The following is a 16,163-nucleotide window of genomic DNA, read 5'->3' on the forward strand; positions in this document are numbered from 1 at the left end:
CGTAAGGATATAATATGAGTATCATTAATTTATGTTCTAAAAGTTTGCAACAAAAATAATGAAAAAAAATTTCCATTTACATTTTAATGATAAGTACAATAATCTAACATGCTTACAACATTGAATTTACTTTCCACCCAATTTTTTTTATATAATAAATAAAAGATAATAGGACCTTCATTATTCCGTAAATATAAAAATATTTTACTTCCATGTCATCCTAGTCCAAATGAGGATTTCATAGGATTGCATGTTGTGACTAGCAAATCTTTAAATGTTAAATATAGGTTAAGTTGAATTTCAGTCTCAAGAATTATATAATAGTTGGTGGTTTTCAATTTTAGGTATTATTGAACTCTAGGGCATGATTAGAGTAAAAGTTGAGATTGATTCCGATGTTCTACAAAAATTTCGATACTCAACTTTAGCTAACTTCTACCATTTTTTCTTGCAATTATTAAGTAGGATAACTTAAAATTAAACACCATTTGTCTCACTTGTTTTTTCATTTTATGATCCATATTGTTTTTCCATTTGAAAATTTATTTTTATATTTTCAATCTCTAATAGATTAGTTGGCATGTTGTGTTGATCTCTATAGCTTTGGCAATCATAGTCCAAGTCACACTTGTTATTTTGCAATATGAGATTATAACACACTTGAAAGTTGTGATATTGCTTGTGTGAGCACCCTTGCATATAAAACATTCTTTTTTAATCAAATTACACTAAAGCTTTATCTTGGAAGATTTAGTCTCATCATTTTGCTCAGTTTCTAAAACCACTTGCCTACCTCTTGAGTGAACATTTATGCATAAAATTAAAAAAATATGCACATATAGAATAAACAAAAAAAGTTATTGAATTGATTTCTAACGTATAACATAGGTTTATGTTTAAGTTAATGTTAATGTTTTTTTTTTTTTTTTTTCGAAAAATAATTATTAGAGCATATTTAGTAAAATATATCATGCGTATAACACAGTAAGTACATAGATGGATATGGTTCCCACAACTTGATCACTCGCCCTCAACGAGGAAGAAGCTTGTCAACACAAATAGAAAAGCTCGATCACTTGACCAAGATTAAAAAGATAAAATTCTTTTCATTTTATTTATTGGGATAAATGCCCTCACAATCCATGATCTTTAAATTATTGGCCTTGACACCCTTTAAACTTTTAATTTAGGCAATTTAGCACTTGAACTTCACCATGTGCTAATGTTTTAGTCACGTGGCACACGTGTGAACAAAAAAATTTCCAAAGCCAATTGCAAAGGATTGAGAGACAATTGAGAGTATAGAGAAAACTGGGTTGAATTTAGAGAGAGAAACCTAGGAGATTGAGGATTGGATTAGATGGCACCATTCATGGTCTTGTAGGAGCCGGAGGCCCGAAGTTCATTGTCCTGCTGACGATCAAGCTGTTCATGGTCTCGCTGGAAGACTAGAGCTAGAGTTGTGGGTTCAGTTTTATCTTTTTCGTACAAGAGAGAGAAACAATTTGATTTCTTGAAGCTTGTGTCTTCATGAGGTGTATGGAGCGGGGATGAACACGGATTTTCAAAAGGTGTTTGATCTTATTTTGCAAGTGGCGTGGATGGGAACTTGAAGGAGTATCAGATGATTAAGATTGTGTTTGTGTTTTGTGACATGGAGTTCAATCAAGTGTCAATGAATAGGTGGGAGAGTGATTACGAAGAGATATAGAGGAAGTTTAGGGAGAAAGGGTATGGGTTTGTGATATGAGAGATTGGGTTTTGGAACTTGAGTTGAGGATTGCGCTTTCTGCTTGGATTTTATCTTTATGAATTAGAAGAGCTGACCAAACATCTATGTAAAGCTTCCAAGTGATCTAGTCACATCCTTTCTTGATATCCATGAAGATCAATTTCCCCAGACCAGGTCAATCATATATTACTCTTTTATCAAACATATAAACAAAAAGGTTTATCCTAGAATAAACTATAAATAAATGAAATTTCTAACTTCTGGTCCTGTTTGGTACACCTACTTAGACACATGTTTTCAGTTTTTAAACAACATTACACGTACTTTTACACATTTTTTCACCTACATGTATTTTCATTCATGTTTTCAGTTTTTAAGTACATGTACCAAACACCTCACAAATTGCAGGACATGCTAATACCAGTAATGGGCTAAAACAAAAGTTTAAGGGAGTGTCAAGACCATTACCCCCAAGTTCAGGGGAGTGTAAGGGCATTTTTTTCCTATTTTATTCGAGCATTCCTAGCTGAAGTGTCCATGTTGATTTACGCCACCACCTTCAGGAGCTGCACCTATTTTATTTAAGCCTTCCTAAAATTATTGTAAAGATCCTAACCATTTAATTATAGTTATTAGCCTTTAAGAAAAATCTTCTCTTAAGGGGTGGGGAAAATTTCTATAAAAAAATGAAGGAAAAAAAAAGATCAAAAAAATTAAAGAGTTTTTACTGTTTCTAGGAAAAAAATATCATTTTTTAAAAGAGAATTAAAATATTTTATTTCAATTCGTTTTCCAAGGATAATAACTATTTTCTCATGTTTTCATCTTTTGTGCTTCATAGTTTTCAAACTAAGTCAAAATTATTACCAAAAAACTGAGTCGTACTGAATCTCAAAGTAGTCAAGTTGCTTCTATAATCGGACGTAGCTTAGTTAATGCAATGACCCTCAATGCACTAGGTAAAAGAAAAGTCCTCTTTGTTGAGGTAGAACGGATTCATAACCTTTGTAGAAATGAAGTCATATCACAACATCGAAAGCATAATGCAAGCAATCGATGTAGCCTGTGATCAAATTAAGACATAATACTAAAATAAGTACAACAATTTTCACTAGTAATCGAACAATTTATGTTCTTATCTGCATCAATGGTTTTTAAAATTCACTCAGTTTTAATAATATTGACAAATGTTTTGAGACTTTTCTTGCATACTACATATTACCAAAAAATGATTATTTAAAAGTACACATAAGCTAACTATAAGCTAGCGACCGTGATGTTACTTGCCTATATCTAACAAATTCTTGGATGGAGCTCTTTTTCCAACAGGATTTTACTTGCCTTTAGATTTCTATGAATAATTCTTAATCTAGAATCCCAATGAAGGTACAAGAGACCTTGACCAGTTCATTCAATAATGTTGAAGCCTTTTCTCCAATCTAGCCATTTTTCTTTGTGTGGATCTAATGAATTTAGAGAAAAGAAACAAAAGAAAGAAAGTGAGGATTAAAATTACAATGTGAATGAACATGAACTTTACAAAAGAAGTTCATTTAGTGGAAGTCATCAAAAAGCTTTGTTTGAATTGAAGTACCAAGACAAAGAAGATTGTTCCATTGTCTCCTAATACACTAATAATATCTCTATGAACAAAATAAAATAAAAAATGTAAAATAATTTTATTATAATTAAGAACTGGGAAGTCTTTTTACTCTAATACTTAGCCCATCTTAAAATTTTCTCTATAAACAAACATCCAATCATTGACTAGATAGATATTCAAATTATTAGACAAGAAACTCTAGAAGAGCAACCATGACTCTGTACACAGGACCAAATCCACCTTCCCCATGCTTGTTAAATTCATGGAAGTTGTTTGTTGCGCTTGCCAGCTTTTGACAATCGAATAGTGGTAGCTCCTAGACCTGGACTTCAACTTGGTTTAGATAGTCTCCAAGCTGGCGGATATACAAAATGGTGACAAGTGTCTCTTTATCAAAGCCCAAAACAATAAAATGTTTGAAAACATCTAATAATTTTCAGACTTAATTAAAAAAAAAAAAAAACGTGAAAATAAAAAGAACTGCCACACGTTTGAAGTAAAAAAAAAAATAGAGGTGAAGAATCTGAACATATAAAAAAAAAAAAAAAAAAAAAAAAAAAAAAAAAAAAAAAAAAAGAAGCCAAAATTAAACGACTATTTTTGGTTACAAACCTTAATTATATTAGGTTTCTCAAAAAGACCTTAATTATATTATTATTAATTTATTACTATATTTTCAATTATTATGTTATAAATGAATATTACAATAGTAAGTCATAAAAAAACACTTATAACTCACAAAATGATTACCATTTGTATGTTATTAAATTTCCTAACCATTCCCATTCCAATGACTATTCAATAATTTTGTTAAAAAAGCATTAGTTGACTAATAATTAAAAAATGGGTAAACTACATTTTTGGTCCTTATCATATACACCATATTTCAATTTGATTTATTTGATTTATAACCTTTCAATTGTATTAATTTGGTCTTTACCTTTTCAGTACTGTGTCAATTTAGTCTCTGCCGTTAATTTTCATCTAAGATATAACGGCATAGACTAAATTGACATGACACTAAAAGGTTAGGAATCAAATTGACATAATTGAAAGGTTATGGACCAAATTAAAATATAGTGTAAAGGATATGGACCAAATATGTAGTTTACCCTTAAATAAATAATCAAAAGAAGTTTCAACTAATAATTTAAAAATATATACCAAAAAAATTAGTGTCATTATAATACATAAATGTTAATTTCCTTCAATAATGCCACTTGGTAATAATCATTAAAAGCATAATAACTAAGAATTACAAAATAATAATAATAATAAAAATAATAATACCAAAAACATTCCTTTGAGTCTTTGACAATAGAGTACCTATTAAATACCCCAAAAAAAAAAAAAATTCAAAAGGAGAGATGACTCATTACAAGAATAAAAGAAAAGAAAAAACTACAAAAACTATTTAGTCCACATTGGTCCATTTCGGTCTTCTTTGATATATTCAATCCAATTTGGTCCAATTCAATCCATCTAAGAAAAAGCCCTCACAAAGTAGAGTACTCTTCCGCTCTCCAAAACCCTTTCCTTTCCTCCCTCTTCCGTCTTCACTCTTCTCTCCAATTTATGGAAGGGATGGAAGTGAAAACCTTGAGACAACAAAATGAGCTTTCTCCATTAAAAAACCATGTAAGTGACTAAATTTATAGTTTGAAATAAATCAAACAAGTAAAATAGTATCACAAATGCAAATTTGTATTTATCATTGTGTGGTACAATTCTCTAAAATTACAAAGGAGTGATCATCTGATTCGATCTCCTTGCAAAACTTATTGATTAGATTTGTGGTAATGTTGTTTTGACTTGAATACAAAATATCCTTCAATTTGGTTGAGGGATGGATCGAAGATTGTTGAAACGGAATTACAATGAATCTCTGACTATGAGCTTGTTTAGAAATCCTTTGTTCTTTACGTTCTTCATGTCCTTCGTGCGTTCTTCGTCTTTGAAGGTTTGTGGTGGAAGTTCTTCGGTGCTTTAGAGGCTTGAATCTGTTGAGCTTCACTGATTTGTGATTTGTTGATGTTTTCGGACACTTTTGGCTTGATTCCTGCAAACTTTAGGATCTAGGCAGATGATCTGGATGATTCTGCTTCGAATATTCTCCGATTTTGGGGTTGAAGTTCTTGAAGTTCCTGAAGGCTTTGAGGCTTGATCTTCGTAGAGCTTTTTCACTTTTGAATTCTGGTCCTCCTAAATGTCTCAGGAAGGCTTCCATTTATAGGAGTTTGGGGGCGGGTGAGCGACATGTGGCGGAGCTTGATTGATGACACATGTCACAACCTGATTGGTCCGCTTAAGTTATCGCTTGCACGTGCGAGGTTGCTTATGTCATCGCTTATACGTGCGAAGCTGCTTCTGTCATCGCTTACACGTGCGAAGCTACTTGTGTCATCGCTTACACATGCGCTGATGTGTGATTGGTTTTTGCATGACACTTGGCAAATTTCTGTTGGCTTCTGAATAGTGATAGCAAAACCTAATAGCAGTACGTGGTGCTTTGTAATTGGCTGTATTTTGTGGACTTGGTAATGTGACGTGTCAGCTTGTGATAGGTCGGTAATTTTCCCTCTCTACAAACCAATCTCAATTATTATAACATTTCCTCAACACAGATAATGAGTGAGTGAACCATGTTCCCATATTTGTCCATGTGCGTGTTAACTTTTGTTGTTCTTAGCCTTTATTAGTAATAGACTTCAATTTGCTACTGATATATTTGATTTTTGTTTTTGTTTTTGTTTGTTTTTTTTTTTTTTTTTGGTTTTTGTTTTTTTTGTTTTTTTTTTGTGTTTTTTGTTTTTTTATTTTTTTATTTTTTGTTTAAAGACTTTTTTATCGTTTTTATAGACTTTTCTATCTTAATACACCTTTGGGATGTACTCATATTTGGTTTGCAAGTTGTGGTGGGTTATATTTTTCTTAATACACCTTTCTATCTGAATGCTTTTCTACAGATTTTCATAAAAAAAAGAAAAAAGAAAAAAGTGCCACAAGTGCTCCATTAGATGGGTTAAGCCATACCATCGTCTCAAACTCACCCCAAACATCAATGATTCCAAAGATTGGGTGTATATTTAGACACATCTAAGTTTATTGGGGACATGGGTGAGAGAAATAACGGCAAGTAAAAACAAAATCAAATACGAAGGTTCAAAATACAAATTTCCAAATCTAAATAGTAAAAAATAACTCGATCTTAAAGGGTCAAAAGTGTAATTTAGTAATAAATTTAACTATACTTTAAGCACACACTCTCATCAATTTTCTTCTTCTTCTTCTAAAGATCACTACTTTTTTATTTATCCTAATTCAAGGTTGATGGGCTTTCTAATCACAAAAATACCTAAGGGTGTGATGAGTAGCGCGCACACACACACACACACACACACAAAAACATTGTTGGCTTTATGAGTTTGTTATATTGATTGTACTTATGTAGATACACAAAAATTAACTAGCCTATGAGCACGCGTTCATGCGCAAGCTGATAAGGCTCTTCTATTTTTTTTTTTTTTTTTTGAAAAGGTTAATAGTTTTCTTTCATTATAATTCTAAGTTGCTACAATTTTCGATCACAAAAAATACCTAAAGTGTGATCATGGTTTTAGAAACTGGACCGGGGCAAAAATCGATTTTGCCTTCAGTTCTTGGTTTAACTTAGTTTTTTATCGGTTTTGGGGATTTTTACTGGACTAGACTAGTGCTTGGTTCCTGGTTGAACCAGCCGGTCCGATTTGATCCGGTTCTTAAACCAAAGGGTGTGATTATTGTTTATGTGAAAAATATATTTCACCCAAAAATGCATAACACTCATCACACACCTTGGTATTTTTGTGATTGGAAAATATAGCATTTTAAATTGTGATGAATCAAAACTATTAACCTTTTCAAAAAAAAATAGAAGAGCTTCTGAAAAACACGTGATAATTACATAATACTAGTCTTTGTGCATATGCTCAGAGGCTCTTCTATTTTTTTGGGTAAAGGTTAATAATTTACTTCCATTATAATTTGGGATTACTACATTTTCTAGTCACAAAAAGACCTAGGGGTGTGATGAGTGTTATACGTTTGTAGATGAAATAATTTTTTCATCACACCCCTGGTATTTTTGTGATTGAAAAATGTAGTAATCCCAAATTATAAAGGAAGCAAATTATTAACCTTTACCAAAAAAATAAAAGAACCTCTAAAGACACACTCACGCGTGTGCTCAAAGGGTAGTAATTCTATTAAAGCATATGAATAGGATCTAAGCCAAGGACTGGTCTCAAAATTAGGCACTTTGTTTCCTTCATGAATCTAAATATTGAAGATTTTTTCTGTAATGGAAAAAAAATGTAGTAGGCAATATATATTTTTGTAGGTGGTTTCCGGTATCATAGGTCTATTCCCTCTATTCTCTCTCTCCCATGTAATTTGATTGCTGATTGTTAAGGCTATATTATTTATTACGTTCCTCTAGCTATGTAAGAGTAATTTATAGTTAGAGCCTTTCCAAGCTTTTAGGATCCTTTATTTCAATTTTATGAATTTTATCTCGATGCAATCACTTATATGTTTTAACTCCATTACTTTCAGATGAATGTGAGGTTGGTTAATGATCTTTCTCTAATTGTAATTTTTGCATAACTATATATGGTCACCATTATACCTTCAAACAAAATAAATACAGGTGATTTTTATTTAACTAACTCGTGCATTGCACAGATTATCAACTAGTGTATATATAACAATAAAGTCATTATTTCAAGAACACATGCAAGCTATCGACCTTGAACCTTTGTAATAGTAACATTGTTAGAAGAGCATATACTTTGGCTGAGTTGAGAGGACTTCGTATCTATGGCAATGTTCCTTTCAGTGAATGCTGATTTCTTTGGAGGGGGCAGATCAACAATCTCACTTTTAAGAATGGAAACAACAACATATATAGTTGGCCTATCTTTAGCAAATTCTTGAACACACAACAACCCAACCTGTTGCATCTCAAAATCTCCATTTCAAAGCAGGGTTTGTATATCATTGGGTCTATTAAGGCTACAATGTTGTCTGCATTCCACAGTTTCCAGGCCTTGAAAAATTGAAACATGATTCAAATCGTTAGCATCAATACTAAAACTTATAAATGAAAGGTAATGGAGATTTCAAAATGAGGCAATGAGTGACTTACAAGTCCTAAAAGGCTCAAGGACTGCTTATCATTATAAATGCTAGTGTTTCTTCTTCCACTAACTATCTCTAGTAACAACACTCCAAAATTGAAGACATTTGATTTTTCTGAAAATAGTCCTTCTATTGCATATTCGCCGGGGGGACATATAGCCACTAAATTTCAACAATAAAACACATTGCAAATTTTATCATCTCAAATATTAGTGGTATTGATGTAAATCAATTGAGTTAGTAACAAATAGTTCATGCGTGGCTAAAAGAAAAGTGTTTATATTCATTTATTTAGCAAATGAGTCAAGATCAAGCCTAAGTATAGGTTCGATGATTAAATGATACAAGCTTAAACATAATAATGTGTTCAAGAACAAACTTAGGAGCATAAGAATTGATTTTAGTAAAAAACTATACTAAGTATTGGATTGTGCAAATTTGTAAATAAGTTCAAAAGATATCAAATTAATATTTTTAATTTATTGATAAATATAAATATTAAGTTTGTGGTAAAATTATATATAATTTTTTACAATACAACATATGTGAATCTAATTATTAAAAGTTCATAAATGAAAACTATTTTACCTAATTAACTCCAATAATATAATTTCAACTATATAATTTATAAATGAATTATTTGCATAGATTTGTAAAGAGGTAAAATTTTTAGTAGTAGTGTATACTATAAATGAGAACATAATAAGTTAATCAAGTAGTTTGTGAATAAATTTTAGCTTGTTCAACCAAAAAATGAGCTAAGTTTGAACAAGTAATCGTTTGTTGATGAGCTCGAGCTTGGCTTGTATTGGAATAAATTTGAATAAAACAATCTTGAACTTTTAATACTAAACTTGGCTTGGATTGGCTTGTTTACAACCATACTTCCAATTGAATTTGGCATACCAAGGGTACTTACTATATTCTAACAACCTTTGTAGTATTCGCCTGGTCTTCATTACCTCGAAAAATCCGAGCCGTACCAAAATCTGATATTTTTGGATGCAGCTTCTGTTTTCATTGTCATTTAATCCCAAAAACCCACTAACCAAACAAACCCAAAAACCCAAAAGAATTGAAAAAGGAAGCAAACATTGGTTGAGCAATGTCTGAGTGGTTTCATTAGGATCCATGCTGGCTTCTTTGAAAACCGCATAGAGAGAGAGAGAGAGAGAGAGAGGGAGAGAGAGAATGGAGAGAGTCTCTTTTGTTCAGTGGTGTTTCCGTGTTTACTGACATACACAATAAAGTAATCACAATAACTGACAGTGAAGAGAAGGATGGATTGGTCTAGTACTGCTCGAAGAAGAGGAAAAGACACCACACCACACCACCTCTATTAGCATTAATTAATGAGAATAATTATTACTCCTACTCCTACCCTATGATCCTTCCTAATTCAGTTTGAGAGACAACTTTGTTCTATTTGACGAACCCCAACTAGAATTATGTGGGCCTCTGTTACCTTACTTGGGAGGGATTGGGCCCATATTGACTATTGAGATTTCGGGGGCCTAAAATGGGCTTCTTGAGCTTTTTTTAAGTCTTTCATTGGAGCCATGATCCCATGGGCCTGCTCTAAGGCCTTTTTAGTTATGAGGTTTACTTCTTCAATCAAGAAACATAACAGATCTAATCAATCCAAGTGGAGGAAAAAAACCTACATGACAAATGACGGGGAGAAAACTAAAGTTGTAAGGTGGCAGCCAGTCATATTAAAGTAGAAAATATGAGGACAGCCAAGTAAACAACTGCTCTCATGGTATCAATTGTTGTTATTTCCATCAAAATAAAAAATCATAAACACTCATGCAGCAATTTACTACACTCTACTTATCACAAGGTGTCAGGGAATCAACATTCTATGCTCCTCCTTTTTTTTTACCTCCTAGTATGATAGAGTTTGTGCCAAAACTATCAGTTGCCTAGTTCAGTGCATGACTGTGCTATATAGCCTAAAGAAAGCAGGTGAAACAAACATTCAAGTTTCATAACCATGTACAAAAGATCTGACACACTAAAGCCAACAACTCAATGAGCTCTAGCTCAAATGACACATCCTTCCCTCAGAAGAATGGAGTGGAAGCTGAATTGTGCTCCAAGACCCACTAGATGCGCGTGTGACTCACCAAATTATTATTATTATTATTTTTTTTTTTAAAAGAAAAAAAAAAGACCCTATACAAAAAGAAGAGTTCTTGGAAGGGTTTTGTATCTGAATATGAGCCACAGGAGTTCACCATACCCATCATTCTCTGAAATATCCTGGCTTTACAAATGTAATTCTCTATGCTTGTACACAGATGCTCATCCTTCCTATTTTTGGCATTCTCCCAAGCAATTCATCCAGCTAAGGAAGATAACCCCACACTTTAAGACATCCACAATCCACATATATCATATGTCATAAGCTAAATAGAAAACAAAACACATTGTAGTCAAGTGCAGTAAACAGCTGATTTACTATAAACACCTAACCAAATCACATAGGTCATTGTAAAGAAACTTATTCTATATAATCTCTCTCAGCTGATCTCGAAGAATCTTAACTGTGCAGTGTTGTCAAGGCTTGGTTTACTAACAAGCAATGGTTCCTTGTATCTGCCTTCAAATAATAGATAACCAACATATCAAATCAAGACAAAATTAATTATTACCTTGAGATCATCCTCAATCTTTAACACTTGACTATGAATACTATCCACAGTCTCCCTCAAGGGTGACATAATTGGGTACTTGGCTTCTTCCCAAACAAACCTTTTCCATTACAAAACCAAAACAAAAATTCGGCTCTACCAGTACTACCAGTACTACCTATTTTCTAGGCAGCACATGGCCCTGTTTCAGCTCTGGTGACCATATAGAACTGCTAAAGATGCAAAATGGCTGCAAGATTTGGAAGTAGTAAATATTAAAGAGCAAGACAACAAGAAAAAAAAATTGAACATTTTCAGTAGAAATTGGGTGAGTTCTGAACCTAGAAAGTAATGCCACAGAGAATTGTTTTGAGTGATTTTCCCATGAAAACATAAACACACCTTTTGGATAATTTATATATGTATAAAAAAGGTTCCATATACATGTGAAATTTCTCAACAATAGCTCTACCAACTCTAACCAATAGTTACAAATGCACCATGTACATGGCACACAAAAAAATTAATCTTAATTTTCTTATTAGAACTGATTTATATCAAAACAGAACCCACTCAAATTTGCTACAGGAGATAAACAAACTCCATTGCACGTACTACACTTTCACAATCCGCATTTTTTTTCTACATAGAAACCTATTACTATAAGCCTCAAAGCTATAAACCCTTTACCACAACTTACATTAATTGTTGGAAAATTTACATAAAACACTCATGAAAAACGCATCAAACTCTGAATTCCAAAAGACCATTGAAAAACAAACCTAAATTATACAGTAAGAGTAATTATATTGATATACAATAATTCTAGATTTGCAGTTTAATTATACGAGTTATATACAAAAAATCCAAAATAAAAAACCAAACGTTTATGCTATCTATGGAAAAACAAAGAAATACAAAATTGAAGGTTAGGTTTTCAAGGAGAATGTGAAATTGGATTCATCAATATATAGAAGATACCTGATCAGAGGTTTGGATAGGTAAAAGTGTGAATATATACAAGATTTGGATGCGATTGTACCAACTCGGTGAATCTGAAGCAAAGAAAAATCAACCAAAGTCAAAAACTCTGTTTGGTTGCCGAGAAAATAACAGAAAAACACAAGGAAGGAAGGAAGAGAGAGAGAGAGAACCTGTGAGAAATATGAACTATGAAAAAGAGTGGAAGCGAGAGCGAGAGAATCTCTTTGTAAATATCTATCTCCTTAACGTTTTAAACTCTGAGTTTAAAATGAGCTTATATACAATATAGTGTTATTGACTTTCAACGTTTTACAACCGTTCATACAAAATTTAATTTATTTTATCCAAAGTTGATCAAGCTGTAGATAAAGCTATTCTCTCTTTAATATTTTTTTACCCCCTTTTACTACGATGCCTGAAGAAAAAAACTAAAATCAAATACTTTTGAATTCATTTTTCAACAGTTATAACAACTGCAGGAATAAGTTTATAAATTTTCTTATTTTTACTCTACAGTTGTACTCAACTGTAGAAAATTAAGCTTTTATTTACATTTTTTAGTGACCGTGGATATAAATATGTTGAAAAACCTCAAGTTTGTTGTAGTGACATTTCAATCTTCTCTATAATTTCAATCTTATTATAAAGGAAAATAAAGAAGAAGAGAGTTAAGAAGTGGTTGAGTGTTGTAAGAAAAGATTTGAAGGATTTTCCCATCCCAGATAGGTCACTAATTGCCAAAGAGGCAATATGAAATCAAGAGGAAACGAGATTAGGGGATCCTCTCCACCTACGCGAGAAGAAGGAAGGTTATAGAATAAGGGCTTCGGCCTTTTCCCAATTTAAAGCTATTGGCTTAAAGTTTAAAACATATCCAACATATAAATTGTAAAAATTGGCAACTTGATAGTCCAAATACCAATTCAATTGCGAGTGTTTCACTGAGTTTTAAAGGAATGTCAAGCCAACCTTAACTTAAATTGATTGAAACCTCATTAATAGTAATAATAATTAGGGGTGTCAATGTTCAACCCAACCCGCAAACACGATACGAACCCGACACGAGCTTTTACAGGTTAGAGTTAGGCCTTAGTGGGTTTGGGTCATAAACGGGTCAATCCGAAAGTGATACAATAGGAAACATGTCATAAGCAAGTCAACCCGCTTAACCCGCCATAGACACATTTGACACGCTAATTTATTTGTATCAACCCGAAATAACCCATTTAATACAACCTATTTAATTCATATAACAAATAAATATTCATTTTATTTTAGATTTGTCAAATACCTTTTATGTCCAACTATTTTTTAAATTAAAAAAGAAAAGTGAGTAATTACAAAAATTTACAAAGGATATAATTGGTAATTGAAACTTTACAAACCTTGAGGATATTGTATTTTTGTTGAACTATATTATTTTGAATTTGAGTTGAAATGTTTGCACTTCTTTTGGAGTGTAAAGAACTTATTTCTAGATAAATTTATATTTTTGTTGAACTATATTATTCTATATGTGGATTGAAGACTTGAAGTGTATGTACTACTTTTGGAATTTAAAAAAAAAAAAAATTCTAGATAGATGTTATATTTAATATTACGTAGGTTGAAATTGGTTGTGTTACATTCATATCAACTCAACACGATCTATTTGTTAAGCGTGTCAAGTGGATTGGGTTAGGTCAACTCGCCTTATTAATAGATCGGGTTAAGGTTGAAGGATCATGAAATGATTATTAAATGGGTTAGGTTCAGGTTGAGCAATTTAGTCGAATATCTCTACCTCGACACAACACGAACCCAACGCGTTAACTCGAATTGACACTCCTAATAATAATATTAATAATAAACTTTTCCTTTGCCTCTACCAAAGCCCCTAAGGGCATTTGGTCCACTTCATCAATTCGGTCCAATTCGGTCTACTTTAATCCACTTTGGTCAATTTTGGTCTAATTCGGTCTACTTCAGTCCACCTAAATTCAATTAGGTCAATTCAGTCTATTCGGTCCAGTTAGGTCCATTCAATCCTATTCCATCCGTTTGATCAATTCAGTCATGTTCGGTCCATTCGGTCCAAGTCGGTCCATAAGGTCCATTTAGTCCACTTCGATCTATTCGGTCCAATTTGTAATTTTTGTTTCTTTATTTTAATGATATAACAAATATACTTGTAGTTAATTCATAATTAAAATTATGGAAAATCTGAGCGTGATAATGAGTCAGTATCAAATTCTAAACAAACATTTATTGAGAGAGATATTGCAAATCTTGCCCCCCAAACTAAAATTCTATCTTTGCCACTAATTACCTGATCCATGCACCCCACCAGAAAATGCATTTAAAGTCACAAAAATTCAAAGGATTTCATTCCCCCTGGCAGAAGTTGTTTATATCTCATTGACTAACTCATTGCCCCCAGTCAAGAAGTAGTAGTAGACTAGTAGTTGTTGTTCTTTTTTGGCTAGGTCTTGAAGTTGTTAATATCTCATTTGACCCCAATCTAGAAGTTGCTCAATAGTCTCTTCTTTTGAAGAAAAAGATAGGTAAAATGTCAGGTCATGGAGTAATGTTGAAACTAATGAGGGAATAGGATACTTCAATTAATTTTCTTGAATTGTCCTTATTATAGGATACCTTCTTAGTTATATTCACACGATCTAAGTGTAAGACGACTAAATTTCTAGTTTGAAATAAATCAAACAACTAAAATAATTTCACAAATGCAAATTTGTATTGATGATTGTGTGGTACAATTCTCTGAAATTACAAAAGAGTGATCCTCTGATTCGATCTCCTTGCAAGACTTATTGATTGAATTTGTGGTAATGTGATTTTGACTTGAACACAAAATATCCTTTGATTTGGTTGAGGGATGGATTGAAGATTGCTGAAACGAAATTACAATGAATCTCTAGCTATTAGCTTGTTAGAAATCCTTTATTCTTCACGTTCTTCGTGTGTTCTTCGTCTTCGAAGGTTTGTTGTGGAAGTTTTTCAGGGCTTTAAAAGCTTGGATCCATAGAGTTTCACTGATTTGTTATTTTTTGATGTTTTCAGACACTTTAGGCTTGATTCCTGCAAACTTTAAGATCCAGGTATATAGTTTGGATGATTCTGCTTCGAATGTTCTTTGGTATTGGGGTTGAAGTTCTTGATGCTCATGAAGGCTTTGAGGCTTGATTCTTGCAGAGCTTTTTCACTTCTGAATCTTGGTCCCTTTAAATGTCTTAGGAAGGCTTCTATTTATAGGAGTTTGGGGGTGGGTGAACGACATGTGGCGGAGTCTGATTGGTGACACATGTCACAGCCTGATTGGTTTGCTTATGTCATCACTTACACATGTTAGACTACTTGTGCCATTGCTTACACATGCTAGATTGATTAAGTCATCGCTTACACGTGCGAGACTGATTGTGTCATCGCTTATACATGCGCTGATGCGTGATTGGTTTTTGGATGACACTTGGCAAATTTCCGTTGGCTTCTGAATAGTGATAGCAAAACCTAGTAGCAGTACGTGGTGCTTTATAATTGGCTATATTTTGTGAACTCGGTAATGTGACATTTCAGGTTGTGATAGGTCGGGAATTTTCCCTCTCTATAAGTGCCCCCTCGAGACTCGTTCACGCACATAGTCTCGGAGTGTGGTGTGGGAATGAGTTTCAAAAATGGATTTTTGTACTTGACTCTTTTAATTAAAGTAGTTGAAGGTGGAAGAGCTTTCAGTAGGATGAGATAATTTCCAAAGAGTAGACCCACCCATATGAAAGGCTTTGATGAGACCGAAAAGGGGTCTGCGAGTATTTGAATGTACTTGCGTGATGGAGCCTTCTCAGTAGAGGTTAAGTTGAAGTAATTTCAAAAGAGTGTTCCATGGTACTTGGAGTGGGTTGGTGAGGGGGAAAGTTATTTGCAAGAAGTTGGATGTACTTGCAAGATTGACTCATTTCAACAGAGATTAAGCTGAGGTAATTTCAGAAGAGTATTTTGGATCGTTGGTGACGATCACAGGGTGTAGAAGATGGGGAAG

The 16,163-nt window shown here is 32.9% G+C and overlaps 1 long non-coding RNA gene across 3 annotated transcripts; it reads right to left on the bottom strand.

Annotated features, from left to right (window-relative positions):
• Positions 1–8,002: 8,002 nt before the first annotated feature.
• LOC115991646 lies at positions 8,003–12,386 on the bottom strand. Of its 3 annotated transcripts, none has more exons than XR_004092264.1 (5): positions 12,304–12,386; positions 12,131–12,204; positions 11,171–11,399; positions 8,521–8,675; positions 8,003–8,421 (listed from the first exon to the last, which is right to left on the bottom strand). It is a non-coding gene; the product is annotated as an uncharacterized LOC115991646 (long non-coding RNA). The 3 variants fall into 3 exon arrangements; XR_004092263.1 differs by having other exon boundaries at positions 10,759–11,399; XR_004092265.1 differs by lacking the exon at positions 11,171–11,399.
• Positions 12,387–16,163: the final 3,777 nt, after the last annotated feature.

This window comes from Quercus lobata, chromosome 5, assembly GCF_001633185.2.
Source record: "Quercus lobata isolate SW786 chromosome 5, ValleyOak3.0 Primary Assembly, whole genome shotgun sequence".
Lineage (NCBI taxonomy): Eukaryota > Viridiplantae > Streptophyta > Magnoliopsida > Fagales > Fagaceae > Quercus > Quercus lobata.